A 14,741-nucleotide genomic window follows, 5' to 3' on the forward strand; every position below is an offset into this window, starting at 1 on the left:
CATAATTATGTTTAAACCAATACGCGAAATAAATATATCTCGAATTTCCAAGCATGTATACCGGTAGCCATGAACACTATCACTATACTAATTTGTTATGCTTTATATCAATGTTTAAAACTCATTATTGGGTCCAATTGCTCCTATTCCCCACCCACCGACGTCACATATCCCTGTGTCTATGACCTTCAAAAGATGCGACCGAATAAAACGGCGGTAATGGTAACAATACACGTGTTTGGTAAACTCCATAGTGACCGCCTGAGCCACCTGCCAGTGGGTAATTTTTGGTTGTGCAAGGGATGTGGCATTTCAACGGATGCTAATAAAGAGATGCGAAAGATGTAATCTGGTTCATCATTAGTCATCGATAACGTTCCACCAATTAATCTGAGACAAATGTATTTAAGTGTAATTCGTGAATACGTTTATTATTTGAAGCCTCAGCGTAGAGACAAAAAACTCCGTGACCGCGCAAAGGGAATGGGAGGGTTGAGAGGGCAATTACCTTAAGGTGCCGGGCGAATGGGCGCCCTCGGAAGTTTATAGTTGCCAATTGAAATTTTCATAGTATTTCACCTTCATCGTAGTGTAAAGGGGGCACTTCTTCACCAAATTAATAAAAGGGTGGAGCTTAGTAACTGTTGTAAAAAGTGTTCTCTGCAGCAAAGAGGGGTGGGTTGGCGAGGGAGGTTGGAAACTGACATAAATACTGTTCTCTGTAGCAAATTAAGGACGACAGTCAAGAATATTACCCCCGGGAGCCTGGAAACATCTCGCAGCCACTGACGTGATCTCAAAATAGCATATATGCAACCTGTCAGAAAGTTTACAAATAGTTCCATTTATGCGTTTCTTACGTTTGCCGTTTTAAAAATGAACGAATCCAGTATGTTCTTCAATGGAGTTCGGTCTACATAAAAAAAGCCCTGTTTGTAAGTTTGGTCAATGGAAACTGTAATATTTTAAATGGATTAAAATAAAGGGGGTGGGGTATAACTAACAAATTATTGGTTACATCATGCTGAAGAAATGAGAACTAAGCGCATTTCCTGATAAAACCTAGCCAAGCCAATCTAAGCTGATATCAAACCCGCTACTATTGGATTATAACTCCAACGTTCTTCCAACTGAGTTACCGCTTCCATCCATTTCAGCAAAAAGACGATGGAGGCCATCTTGCATAGAGCACGATAGTTTATTTATTAATTTCTTAATCTCTTAATCTTAATCACATATAATTTAAGAATCGAAGTCTGTGTCAAAGGTTAATATAATAAAATTGTCACAACTAAATCTTGCTACTCGAGAGTATGATACGAAGCACATGCCTGATTCAAATAACACAAAAGATCAGAAGGATCTCAATTTGCGGCAAGATTAGATTACTTCCCTTTTGAATTCACGTGTCTTTCTATTCGCGAGAGACTTCGTTATTTAGATTTATTGCTTGAATTTTTCCAATATAAACGAGTGCCTGGAAAAATTCGGTCGATAGCTGCTAACGTCAGTGACTATCACAACTACAAAGACAATCAGCTTTAGGCAAAAGTAAAGACAGAAATTGCCATGAATATACCGATTTGTTTCCAAAAATTTGGTAAAAGTCACACTAAAATTACAAAGAATGCTCATCTGTACAAATTAGTTATTGACTATAATAATAGTCTTCGTTTTCTATTAAATCTTTCTAGGTGGAACAGTGCCTCCAACATGTTTGTAAATTATAATGTATTCAGTTTTAATGAAGTAATGAGAAAGTACGTTTTCTCAATGATGACAAGAATATCTAATAGCAAAAACTGTATATTGAAATCTCTTTGGAACTATGACATTCATTTAAATTCTCATAGTATTAGTAGATGGAATGAATTGCTCTTTAAATGTGCCATTTAATGTCATTCTTAACAATGCATGGCACAATTAATTGTTGTAGATGGATATGTATACTTGTATGTATGATATATATGTTCTTTTATGTTTACAATGTTTTTACTTTATAATTATATTTTAATTTAAAGGTATGGACTTTCTAGTCTGAAATAAAGAATTCTTATATTCTTATATTATCTTAAATTATTTTCTGGCATAATATACGATTAGTGCCACTTGAAGCAGTGTGATTTACTATGTTGCCTTCAGTGGCATTTTTATTAATTATTAGCTTTGTCATGTCGTGTGTGTTGGAGTATGTTGGAGCTAAGTGCCTTTTTAGATAACACACCAAGGCAGATGACACTGGCTGCACGGGAGGGGCTGCTCAGGCTATCGAGCCCTTGACCTATTGATTACAAGTCCGAGTCCGAACTACCGCTCTCCCTTCTTTAACCAAAAAGAGTAGAGCTAATATATGTAGAAATACATATTTAATTGTATCTTTAATCACAAAAGCCACATAAGTCAGCCTCTCTTTCAGGCATCAATAGGTGCGACTTGCAGGAAAATGACATGTAAGTAATAGCCGTTCTACTATTGTTGTGGGGAAAACAACCAGTACCGTCAAAGTACTGGAACTCTTGCATCGTGGTCTTGCTTACGTGAATGTGACTTTGTTTGCTACAAAGAGTATGTTTTGATTACCAGTCTTCTTCTGCGCTATTGTTTGATATCCACGTGCTATTTTGTGTAATCTGGTAGAAATTGTTGATATAACTGTTATTTGAAAAGTGTGTCCAGGTGATTTCGTTTTTACCTTATCTTCCATTTTTTTTAATTCCTCTTCGCCAATTTTTGTTTACCACAAATTGAATCCGAGCGGTGCGTGGTATACAGGTATCAATTTAAAAAAATATTGAACAGTCTATTCCGACTGGATGGAAGAGCGTGCTACAGCGCGTGACGTCTGCAAGACATGGAACCCCGCACAGAGAGGCGAGGGGTGGGGGGCATTTGTCCCAACCAATTTCACCTCTAAGCAAGTCTTGGGGCACTTGCTCCCACCCCCACCCCCATTTCACATCTAAGCACGTTTTGACCTACATCCATAAAACTGAATAGCTCACTAATGTATGTCTGCTCCACCCACCCACCCCAAAAACAATTATGCGGGCGCACCTGCTGCAAGAGATAATATCTTTAAAATAAGCCATTGAACGTTTATTTTAAATTATCCAGCTATAATAAGACCCCAGAGAGTTCATTGTCCATAGTTTAAAAAATATCTGTAAAACTATTCAAGAGATTATTGATCTCGAGGGTCATAAAGACTTTTTTTTATCATTTACAATTCTGGTCAGAGGCCATTTGGGCCTAGTGATGATATTGTATAATGGATACGTACGATTATGGCTAGACAGAACACCTTACGATTATTAAACCTGACTATACAAAACTTTTAGAAGATTAAAAAGCTGACAGAATAAAGTACTTTAGTAAATATCTAATTTGCAAGTTCTCAAGTCACTCAGAAGACATCGTTTCTTGTTCACGCATGAAAACGTTACGGGTGAATGAAATGATTACCAAATCAATGATAATTCTGACATGCAACAAAACAAAACAACCAGAAGATTATTGCGTCGACACTAAAAACAAATAAGGATCACTCACAGGCTCCAAAGCAATGTTAGGTAACACACAACCACTTATGGACTTTAAACGGCTGTACGAAGCCATTGCATAACCGTTTGGGATTCAACATCTGGAACCTCTTTTGGTCGATTAAGCATTTTTGGTGTCTAGATTAGACAATACAATATCGTCCCTGAGTAATTATCTGTAATAAATTTCCAGGGGCAAAGGAAATGAGAAATGCTGTTGCCGATCTTACTAAATCCATCTATCCAGATACAAATTGTTTGAGGGTCAGTTTCTGGTCAAATGCCGCTTGGGCCTGATGGGGACTAAGTTGAGCGGAAGGACGCCACGTTGGGGGTAAACAAATGATGTAAGCAGGCATCCATGCACTCGGAAGTGGGAACTCCGACACCGGACAAAGTCCCGCAGCTGGTAATGTTTAATGCATTTACTGCTGCAGAAAATAATTTTTTTCAGATATCGGAATTTCTGAGACTTACGCAACAATTTGATGTTGAACCAAATGCCGTTGATTCTTACGGGCAATGCTCTATTAGCGACTCAGCCCATGTCATATATCTCTTTTGAACGCTGATAACAGAGATCGCGGCTGAGTCTGAATGAATTAATTTTGGTAATTACTTATATCTCACTAAAATTCACAATTTATTTGATAGATAATATATGAATAATTTGATACAAAATATATTACCTTTCTAATGTTGAGGACTTCACACATTTGGAAAGCGCAATAACTTCCAAGACTACTATCATTCCGTTATATACGCGTTCCATTTGTATGATAGGATGCTAATAGGCAAAATTAAATTAGCCAGCAGCTTTGGGAAATATTTGACAATCAGCATAAACTCAAATGACAAATGCCCACACTGTCCACTCCAAGAAGATTTAGAACATGTTTTAAACACCTACCATAAGCATGGAACCCAACGAACTAGGTTTAGGACTAAACAACATAAAATAGGGTCCCTACCGACCTATCCAGATTTCCTCAAGGAACAAAACTTAAATAAGGGCATTACTTACAAAACTATTATAAACTTCCTAACGACATTGGGAAAATGGGGGAATTTAAACAAAAGTGTATGACCCGCTAAACAATAAATAAATACAATTCAATTAATTACAACTAGGGGACAAACTAACAAACTAAATGTAATGAACAACAAGACCAGGTGTCTTTGACATGTCTTAGCGACCCGAGTTTTCGGCAAAGATATCTGTCTTATCAAAATAGATTTAGCCTGAAAATAAAATCACATAAATAGCTCTATCCACAAGCTAGGATAATAATCAAAACAAAATAAGTCCAAACCTACCATAGCTAGTAGACAGGAAAACAAACTTAAAACTAGAGAATAAATAAGAACAGATGTCTTTGACAAGTCTTAGCGACCCGAGTATTCGGCAAAGACAGCTGTTTTATTAAAATAGATTTAACCTGAAAATAAAATAACATCACATAAATAAAACAAAATAGGAGCAATTATCATAACTAGCAGACAAGCTAATAAACTTAAAAATTAGGGAATAAATAAGATCAGACATCTTTGACAAGTTTTAGCGACCCGAGTACTGTATTCGGCAAAGATGTCTGTCTTAATCAAATAGACTTAGCCTGAAAATAAAATAACAACATATTAATAGCTTCATCCAAAAAACTAGGAAAATAAATCAAACATAAAGATAGATTAGCAAGTACTTAGCCCAACCCTAAACCCACACATATAGAAACAAATAAACTGCAATAACCCTTAATCTAAATTTTAAAAAAAGATTTAAAAAATAATAATTCTTTCTTTAAAAAAATAATAATTGAATATTTATCTAGGGCACCGCAATCATACAACATGAAATTAAGGACACTAACATCTTTTCCTACAGAAAGGTGACCGCAGATCAGCTGTAGTACAATAAACGCAACTGCACTCAGGCACAGCCTCACCTCGAGGCACTAAAGCAATTAGAACACCTAGATAAGACCCAAAAAACTAGAATGTATAAGGTGGTCTAAAAATCCCAAGACCACCAGGCCCCGCGGCAAAGTCTATCAAGATAGGAAAACTTACTATAACCCCAAACTTAATACATATAAGGTGGTCCAAACCCCAAGGACCATCAGGCCCTGCTGCACAATGCGGCAATCAAATACCTAGCGAAACTAGTTAGGACCCTAAACGTAAGAATATACGAGGTGGTTCAAACCCAAGGACCATCAGGCCCAGCTGAACAAAGCGGCACACCATTAAGCCTAGGAAAGTTTAAATAACCATACACAAAAAGGTGAACCCAAACCAAGAACCACCCCACCCAAATTAGACTTAATAGATAAAGTTTAAATAACCCTACAGACTATCGCCAAGCGGTCACTGGTGCGGTACTATCTTTAATTTAAAAAAACGGCACAGAATATATTCATTTACCTTTTGGCAAGGGAGTCAAAAAATGTATACCCTGGATAAACCAAGGTGCCTTCCTAGTGAGCAGGCTCCTCCCTGATCGAACCTTCCTCCTCGCCACCGCCGGACATTAAATTAATAAATGTGCATAGTATATATTAAATACACGAAGTGACAGGCACTTTTTCCTCTCTTCATGAACAATTAATAAACCCTCCACATAGAAATAAAAACCTAGGTGTCCCGATGTGACGTCATAGTGGCGACCAATCGCTACTGGCGTCACATACTGCTTGGTTGACACCTAGCGCAGCTAATGCAGACTGAATTGCTACCTTTAACTCGTGTGTGTGCTGGGTCTATCCCCACTCGAGTATAGCCTTACATTCAGGTCGCTTGGGTCTATGAAACCAGTCATATTGACCCAAGACCTGACGGCTCAGTTAAATAGTGCCTTTTATGCACAGTAATGTCGGGGTGATGAGGCTTTAATTCCTTCCCCCGGGATCAATTAAATAGTCCGCTTCTAGACATTAACCAAGCGTACATGCCCACATGGGCGAAAACGTCTATAATTTAAATGACGATGATGATGATGACCAGACCGAGATGTTTGGCAGTTTATTTCGTGACCCCATGACGGTATTTGCCCATTGCTGAACTAAACTACAACCCCAAGTGTTTGTTACTTTTTCAAATTATGTTGAACGTTGACAGATAAATCTGTGATGATGCGCAATAACTCGCACACCTTACTATACCCAATCCATTTCACGTATAGGTTCGAGCTGAACTGGGCCAGACTCATTCCCGTCACCCCGCCCGGCCGTGCCCCTAAGGCAGAGTAACAATTTGTATGAAATATATGATTAATGGAACTTGGTATAAATTATCATCGAAGTCTAATATATACTGGTTTTCTAGCTAAAAATGAACTTCCCCTTTTATTGACTTTGCAGTTTTCTCTCATTGTACTGATTACATGGAAAATTGCCTGTGCTAATTCCTCTATGATAATTAGCATGCATTGATTTATGAAATTTAGATTTGGTATTTAGGTGGAGTGTCCTGCTATTACATATATTGGTCGTAAATTTCGGTTGTAAATTTTTAGCATGATTATTCTTTTTTTTTTAAAGTAAATGTCCCAGTTTCTTTGGATCTATTAAATACAAGTGAAAGTAGTTGATCGGGGAACCTTTATCTTCGTAATCAGTTCATCAACGTCTTCCTTTCATTTTGTTTGTTTTATCTAAAAGCCTCCATAATTGAACTCATTAGAATGCCCGATTGTTCGAGTAGGGTGCTATTCAAAACAACTTGATTGTCAATGTTTTATATGGATTGAGAGTGATACTTTATTTCCTTGTGGGTTTCTTTGAAATGAAAAAGACAACCAAGAACCAATGTCATCTGTATGATTTTAAGATCGAAAACCAAGTTTAAGGGACTTTTAAAAAAATGGTACCTTTATCTTTTATATGTATATCTTTTGCAGAATTTTAACCCGAATATTTTATCATGTTGTACTTTTTATGTTTACATCAGTTTGCAATGGTTTGTCTTCCTGAAGTTTTGTGCAATTCTTAAGTTTTACATTTTTAGAACTTTACTCGGCACCATGTAGCAACTAGTGTTTAGATCTGCCGTTAAACGCTAATAGATAAATACAAACATAAGATCGAAAAGTCAGTGAAAAAGTAATTGCCAACTGTATACGAGGTTGAGAGTCAATGAAAATTTGTCTACCGTACAATGAGTTGAGAGCCAATGAAAAAGTAATTGTCCACGGTACACTAGGTTGAGAGTCAATCAAAAATGAATTGTCTACTGTACAAGGGGTTGAAAGCCAATTAAAATGTTTCTATTGTACAATGGGTTGAGAGTCATTGAAAAAGTAATTGTCTACTGTACACGAGGTTGAGATTTAATCGAAAAAGAATTGTCCACTATACACGACAATAAAATAACTAGCACCTGGAGACCAATGGTACAAGAGTTTTTCATTGGTGAATTGTGTATTATTAATCATTACGTAGCTCATTTATACACAACCATAGAGAGATTCCCTATTCATTTCTAGTAATATATATATATATATATATATATATATATATATATATATATATATATATATATATATATATATATATATATATATATATATATATCTATATATATATCTCTCTCTCTCTCTCTCTCTCTATATATATATATATATATATATATATATATATATATATATATATATATATATATATATATATATATATATATATATATATATATATATATATATGTATGTATGTATGTATGTATGTATATATATATATATGTATGTATGTATGTGTGTGTGTGTTTCAGTTGTAACCATATCCATTCATAATCCTAATACATTTAGAATGACACTTACTCCCTTTAGAACGAAGTCCGAGTTTCCTCTGACCCGTGTCAGATATTTGAACGTTTATGTTGGGGTGTAGGGTCAGAGTCCATTCCCTATCGAACAGTTGGAATTCAACGACACCATTTGGTGTCGGCATGGGGTAGCCGCTTACTAGACGGCCCAGCAAGCTTGAATGACCGTTCATCAAAATATATCTGCATGAAATCGATACGAATATGATTTATGTTCTCAAAAATCGCGAGCATAGCATTCGTCATGTCTTCAATCCGCTGACAGACGAGACGACAATACGTCGTTGCTGAAATTTGACCTGCATCTGGCCATCTTCATTCTGAGTCACATGACTATAAATGACTATAAATGTTAATGACATCAGAGGTCATATAGTCAAGAAAGGCGAAGGCTGGGCTATAACGACAAGAAAGCTATTAAGGGGTGGAGGTAATTGTCTTTGAAATTCGGTGTGTGTGTGTGTGTGAGAGAGAGAGAGAGAGAGAGAGAGAGAGAGAGAGATTTAAATAAGTCCTATCAGATCTCCGGATAAAAGCCGGATACTAAATAAATATCCCAGGATTTCTGACCAAAGAGTTGTAACAGGCCTGCAGTAGCTATCCGTAATGCGGCATATTAAACGTTCAAATTGGGACAAAACTTAAAACATTTTCCGTCTGCCCTCAACAGAATGTTGCTTTTTCCAGAATTTAGTTTTTGCTGATTTTTGGCAAAATATACTTTGGTAACTAATGTCTAATTCATATTACTACTACTATTACAACTATAATAATACTAATTATTATTATTATTATTATTATTATTATTATTATTATTACTTTAGTTCTTCAATGTATAAGTACTATAAATAATAGAACAGTGATAGTTTGCTCTACGTTTTCCTTGTTCAGTATTATTCACCTATGTATCCCAGATATCGATTGCCATTCCGTTATACAAAATTACATACCTATTTAATTCCGGTTTACAGTAGAAATTCCCCATACGGAATACGTAATTCGTAAATATGAAACAAAAACTGTTTTGCACCAATAACCGGATTAAAATTTGGAGCGGATTTCAGTGACATCTGGTGCAGTGACCGGATGCATATGTGGGAACGTGGTCTCTCCATCTGTCCATTTCTGGTAATTATACGTACGTCTTCGGCACGTAGGCGGATTAATTAGCTGACACGTTCTTATACAATAGTTGTGAAGTGCTAATTTTATCTTATATCTATATCGTCCCTGTAACAGTTGTTGTTGACGTTCCTCGCATACGGTAGTTAAAAATGTCACAACTAATCGCACAACATATGGAGTTATTCCCAAACCACAATGATCTGAATAGGGATTGCCGTTTCAGACCACGTGAAGAAAACGTGTAACTATATCTAAAAAATCAAAGATTGTGGTCAGCATCAAAACCGAAGCAATTAAATGCCTAGAGAAACGTATAAGTATGAAAGACATCGACTTATTCCAGTTAAATGCCTTGAGATAAGTGTAAAATATGAAAGACATCGACTTTATCCAATTAAATGCCTAGAGATACGTGTAAGTATGAAAGAAATCGACTTATTGCAGTTAATGTCTAGAGATACGTGTAAATATGAAAGACATCGACTTATTCAAATTAAAAGTTAAGTCCCTTTGTAACAATAGGGAGAAAAATATTATTATCTTTTTTACTGCAAAGAAGGGAAACAAAAATGTGTAACAAAATATTAATTGTCAACTTCCTTACCTTAAAAAAGCAACCAGCATAAAAATTAAGAATACTTGGATATTTATTCGGTCAGACGTCTTCCAGACCTGCTTGACGTTTAGGTTCTTTGCTTGTTTGCATTTTTGTAAAAGTAATTTTAACAAACTAACTTCATTTACTATATAGTCCACCAAAAATAAGTTTCAACACAACTGTGGAGTGTTGACAAAAGGGATAAATTCAGTGCTATTATTCATCTTTTATCTTATTCCTTGTTTACAATGAAGTATCTCTCTCATTCGCGCGCGCACACACACACGTTATTATTATGTACCATTAGCATAGTTAATATTAATGTATTTATATTTGCGTTAAGGTAGAAAGCTATCAAAGCTGGATCCTCTAATGTTCTGTTCAGAGGATTTTAAATGTTCGTACCAAAGTTAATATTGAATGTAAAATCAAATGGTATATACAGCTGTGGTTGCAATGTATATGCCCTTTCAGATTGACCTTAATATTACGTTTATGAATTTGTTGCAGAAAGAAACATTACACGATTGTTGAACATAGATACAAAGCTGAATTACAGTTATGTGAGATTTGAACCTGGATTAAAAGATTATAATATTTGTATCGAAAAACCTCTGACGTGCTGTTAGGTAATATTGCATTTCATACCTATTGTGAGACAATGAATTTTTTTCTTCCAGTTTGGACTCGTTCCAGCTTTGACATGCATAATTCCTTCAAATCGTCGCAATGCTAGATTACTTAACTTTTTTGTTGTTGAGGTAAGTTGCGTTGAACAATACAAAATGGCGACAATAGCGAGGAACTAACTTATGTGGGCTCGAACAATAAAAAGTATTCGATAAAATCTAAGGATCTTTGTTATGTTTCATAACATTATATAAATAACCAGGGGTCACCTACAAGCATGTACTTTCCTTGTGTTTATATCAGGGCAAAACTCAAAACAATCTTACTATACTGCAATTGATTCCAACAGTAAACAATGGCATTACTGTGGTACTTTCGAGGAGTTAGAGATGATCTGTTCTGGAGCCTTCATTAGCTTTTAACCATTAAGCCTATGGGTATATATGGGAATTACTTGAAGAAAAAAATGTTTCAAATTTCTTTTTACTGTTGCAAGCGACATAGGCAATTAAAAAAATAGAACGCGAAATATAGGAGACATATAGGAGACATACTGCTGCATGTATAACGTTTCTTGTTCACCCGCCACGGCCAGCCCGCTAGGTCGCTTTTGTGTACCTGGAAAAGGCAATTAGCTCCCAGTTTCACCTTTATGATAAAGCCAATAACGTTAAAACACCCATACCTTAACACACACCCCCCCCCCCCAAAGAAATGGATAACAGGATAAAAGGGATTATTAATTACAATAATTGTTATTATATTTACAGGAGAAACAAAACGGTAATTAAAATGATCACTAAAGAAATATATTAATATATGGCTTTTATATTCTTCTTTTTCTAGTCAGTTTTAATCTTTTTCCTTTCAGTTACACTTTGTCAATAAATAAAATATTTCCGGTCCTTTTCACAAATTTGTCGAATTTTTCGCGATTTCGTTTGGTTTCGTCTAGAGCGAATGTAATACAATGCAAGACATTGCGGGCACATTTTCAGTCCTTGCGTCTGTCCGTATGATGTCGATTTTGAACATAAGTTTTAAGAATGGGCAATTTTTTAATTTCATGGATACCGGAACTCATCTGTCTAAGTTAAAAAGGTTACCAAGGATGATGAGTTTGTCTGTCTTTGGTGTTTCTGTAATAAGAGACTCCAGATCTTCATACAATTTTTCGTTGATCTCATCTGGGTTGGTCATGGTGGGTGGCTGGCAATGATGATAATTCGACTACTTTTTCCAGACAGTGGGGGTCTCATTTGCATTACGCTTTCATTCGCGCCCTTTGTGAGATTTTTGAGCTTGCTACCAAGCTGTGATTTGATTGCAAACCCAACACTATCTTTGAGTCAATCTTCTAGCTTGCTACCAAGCTGTGGTTTGATTGCAAACCCAACACTATCTTTGAGTCAATCTTCTTTACGCCGGACACTCCAGAAGCAGTTGCAACCGGATCCTACTTCGGTGAGTTGTCCTTCCTCAGCAAGTCGAGTTTCACTTAGGGTCGCTGTGCGAATGCTGTAGCTGGCCAGTTCTCTACCAACCATGGTTGTTCTTCTCTCTGGTCTATCTACTGCTGCACTGTCTATTAGTTTGCGTACGTTCCAGGCACCGACTCTGAGTTACGTCAATTTTTTCTTCTTGTTTGGTTTTCGGCCGCTAAGATGGGATCCGCGTCAGCCGCTGTGTGCTGACCAGGCTTAAGGTAAAGCAAGCAATGTTTAGGGAATCTTTTCTAGCCCCTTCCTCGTGCCTCAGAGGTGAACATGATGATCCCAAAAATGGCTGCTCAGTCATCCAGGGGCCTGCCGAATTACACTGTTCATTTGGTCCATTCAAAAACAACCCTATGGCCGGAGTCGCCAATGTGAAGGTCTGCAGCTACAGATTTCAGTGTACCCACACCTGCTGCTTTGCCGCTCGCTCATCGCAGCAGGACTTGAAAGTATTTGGTGGGAGAGAGGAATAGTGTCACGGCTTGTACGTGAGTTGAATTTAAATGAGGGAAAGTTGCATAGATTCGCCCTCACTCACTCGTCCAGGACGTTCTGAATCGAGTGGCACGGTAGTGTCGACACGTCTTGAGTTAAGTCCAGATACAATAGTTGTCCATCAGTTCCTTCTGCACGTGATGCTGATGCCGTGCGAATCCAGTTGCACGGTAGTGTCGATGCTGTTGCCCTGCGCTGTCCACAAAGATTTTGCTATGTACCTTTACAGCCGGGGGATGTGCATATCTGCTCGGTCGTCTGATCCAACAGAAGGACTTTCAAGAGGGAGCCAAGTGTGGCTGTCCATTCGACAGTCGCAGATAGTACCGTCTACTGTTACAGACGTAATCTCCTCCCCATATAATAAACATGCAAATGTTCGATTACCAGCTTTTTATTTTTCTTAAGCTTTGGCCCAAGGGTGTATCGTACAAGGAATGTCACTATTATAAAGTAATGAAAAATGGGGTTGAGGGTGGGGCGGGTGAGAGAACAAATAATCAGCTAACCGTAGTTGAATTATGCAGCTGTAGCTGGGCGAGACCTATAAATCAATTCACGATAGACTTTGTTCTATTTGTAACTTCCTTGAAAATGGTTGTCATTTTGCAATTGAATGCTTATTGCACAATGGTCTAAGATTCCAAAGTACACACACACACACACACACACACACACACACACACACATATGTATAAGGAAATGACCAATACGTTCTAGAACTTATAAATACAAAGAATACTTAAATTTTAATTAATTGAGCCACTTACAGTTATAAAACTTGTAGGCATAACAATAGCATCCTACATTCAGTTATTTAGTAACTATTTCATCATCATCATTTAAATTATATACATTTTAACTGACCATTGCTTAAATACTAATTTCAGTTGCATAATTTCCTGTTTATCTTCCTATTATTACTTGATTTCAATGTAGCTATCTCTCTCCCTAGGAATTACTTTGTCAATTAACCTGTTTATTGACTTTTATTGATCTGCATGTATATGTAATTTCGTATTTTACTTTAATTTCTTCGTATACTGCAACAATGATGATAATTTGTTTATTGTACTACCTGCCATTTAATTCATTTAATTGAAAATTTATCCACGTGGGCTATTGGAATGAATAATGATTTTCTTTTCTCCTTTTTTGATCTACAGAAGAAATAAAACAGTTTTCTAGTTATCGGATGTTCCGCGGTATTTTTAAAGGATTACGCTAGCAGTTTGGAAGCAGGATTTGCTTTATGTGTGGAGAAAGACAGATTATAATGGCAAATCGCGGCCATTTCACGTGATGCTGGTAACCAAAAAGGTCAAGGACACGAGTGGTGCAGTTTTGCCTTGCAACAGATACCTACAATTTTTACATTAGACCCAATTAGGTAAAACTTCTGGAACTAATATCTACAAGAGATAAATAAAAAATTGTGAATTTTTAAAAGCAACAAAAGATAAGTGTGTATTTGCATGAATAATGCAGAGGAAAATTTGACTATAATAATTATAGCTTGGGTTTAATTTATTCTTTAAGGTAATATTTAATATTTTTACCTGTTTATAAACTGTGTTTCTTTATCTAAACTTGATAAAACGGTTGACGAAACAAACGATAACTTTTATCTCTATGTAAAACAGCAAATTAAGCATCTGGATTTCTCATTTTATTGTATGAAAATAGTCGTCTTCAGTTCCGTAGTTTTTTTTTTTAAAGAAAAAAGAAAAACAAATTGATTTGGACTTTTCGTATAATCATTGATATTTACCAAACACCATTTTTGGAAAATTTAGTGCACTTTCAGTTTTTGTGATGATCAACGGCTTAAAGTAAGTTAAATCATATCGGTAGAATGCTCGCCAAACTAATCTTTTGTAATACCTATTACAGCCTATTAAAGGTAAAGATATGGAAATACTTCGTAATTTACAAGTAGTTGAAACGTAATTAAGACCAGTCACGAGCGTATCTAAAGATAGCTCAGTTTGTTATGTTTCTAAAGCTCAATATTGGTAATCATCGAATATTTACAAACACCTA

At 36.3% G+C, this 14,741-nt stretch overlaps 1 long non-coding RNA gene across 1 annotated transcript; it reads left to right on the forward strand.

Annotated features, from left to right (window-relative positions):
* Positions 1-9,780: 9,780 nt before the first annotated feature.
* On the forward strand, positions 9,781-14,146 carry LOC149802238 (uncharacterized). Its single transcript, XR_016420513.1, has 3 exons — positions 9,781-9,893; positions 10,758-10,838; positions 13,865-14,146. It is a non-coding gene; the product is annotated as an uncharacterized LOC149802238 (long non-coding RNA).
* The last annotated feature ends 595 nt before the right edge of the window (positions 14,147-14,741 follow it).

This window comes from Sinohyriopsis cumingii, chromosome 4 (assembly GCF_028554795.1).
Source record: "Sinohyriopsis cumingii isolate HCF-2022 chromosome 4, ASM2855479v2, whole genome shotgun sequence".
NCBI lineage: Eukaryota > Metazoa > Mollusca > Bivalvia > Unionida > Unionidae > Sinohyriopsis > Sinohyriopsis cumingii.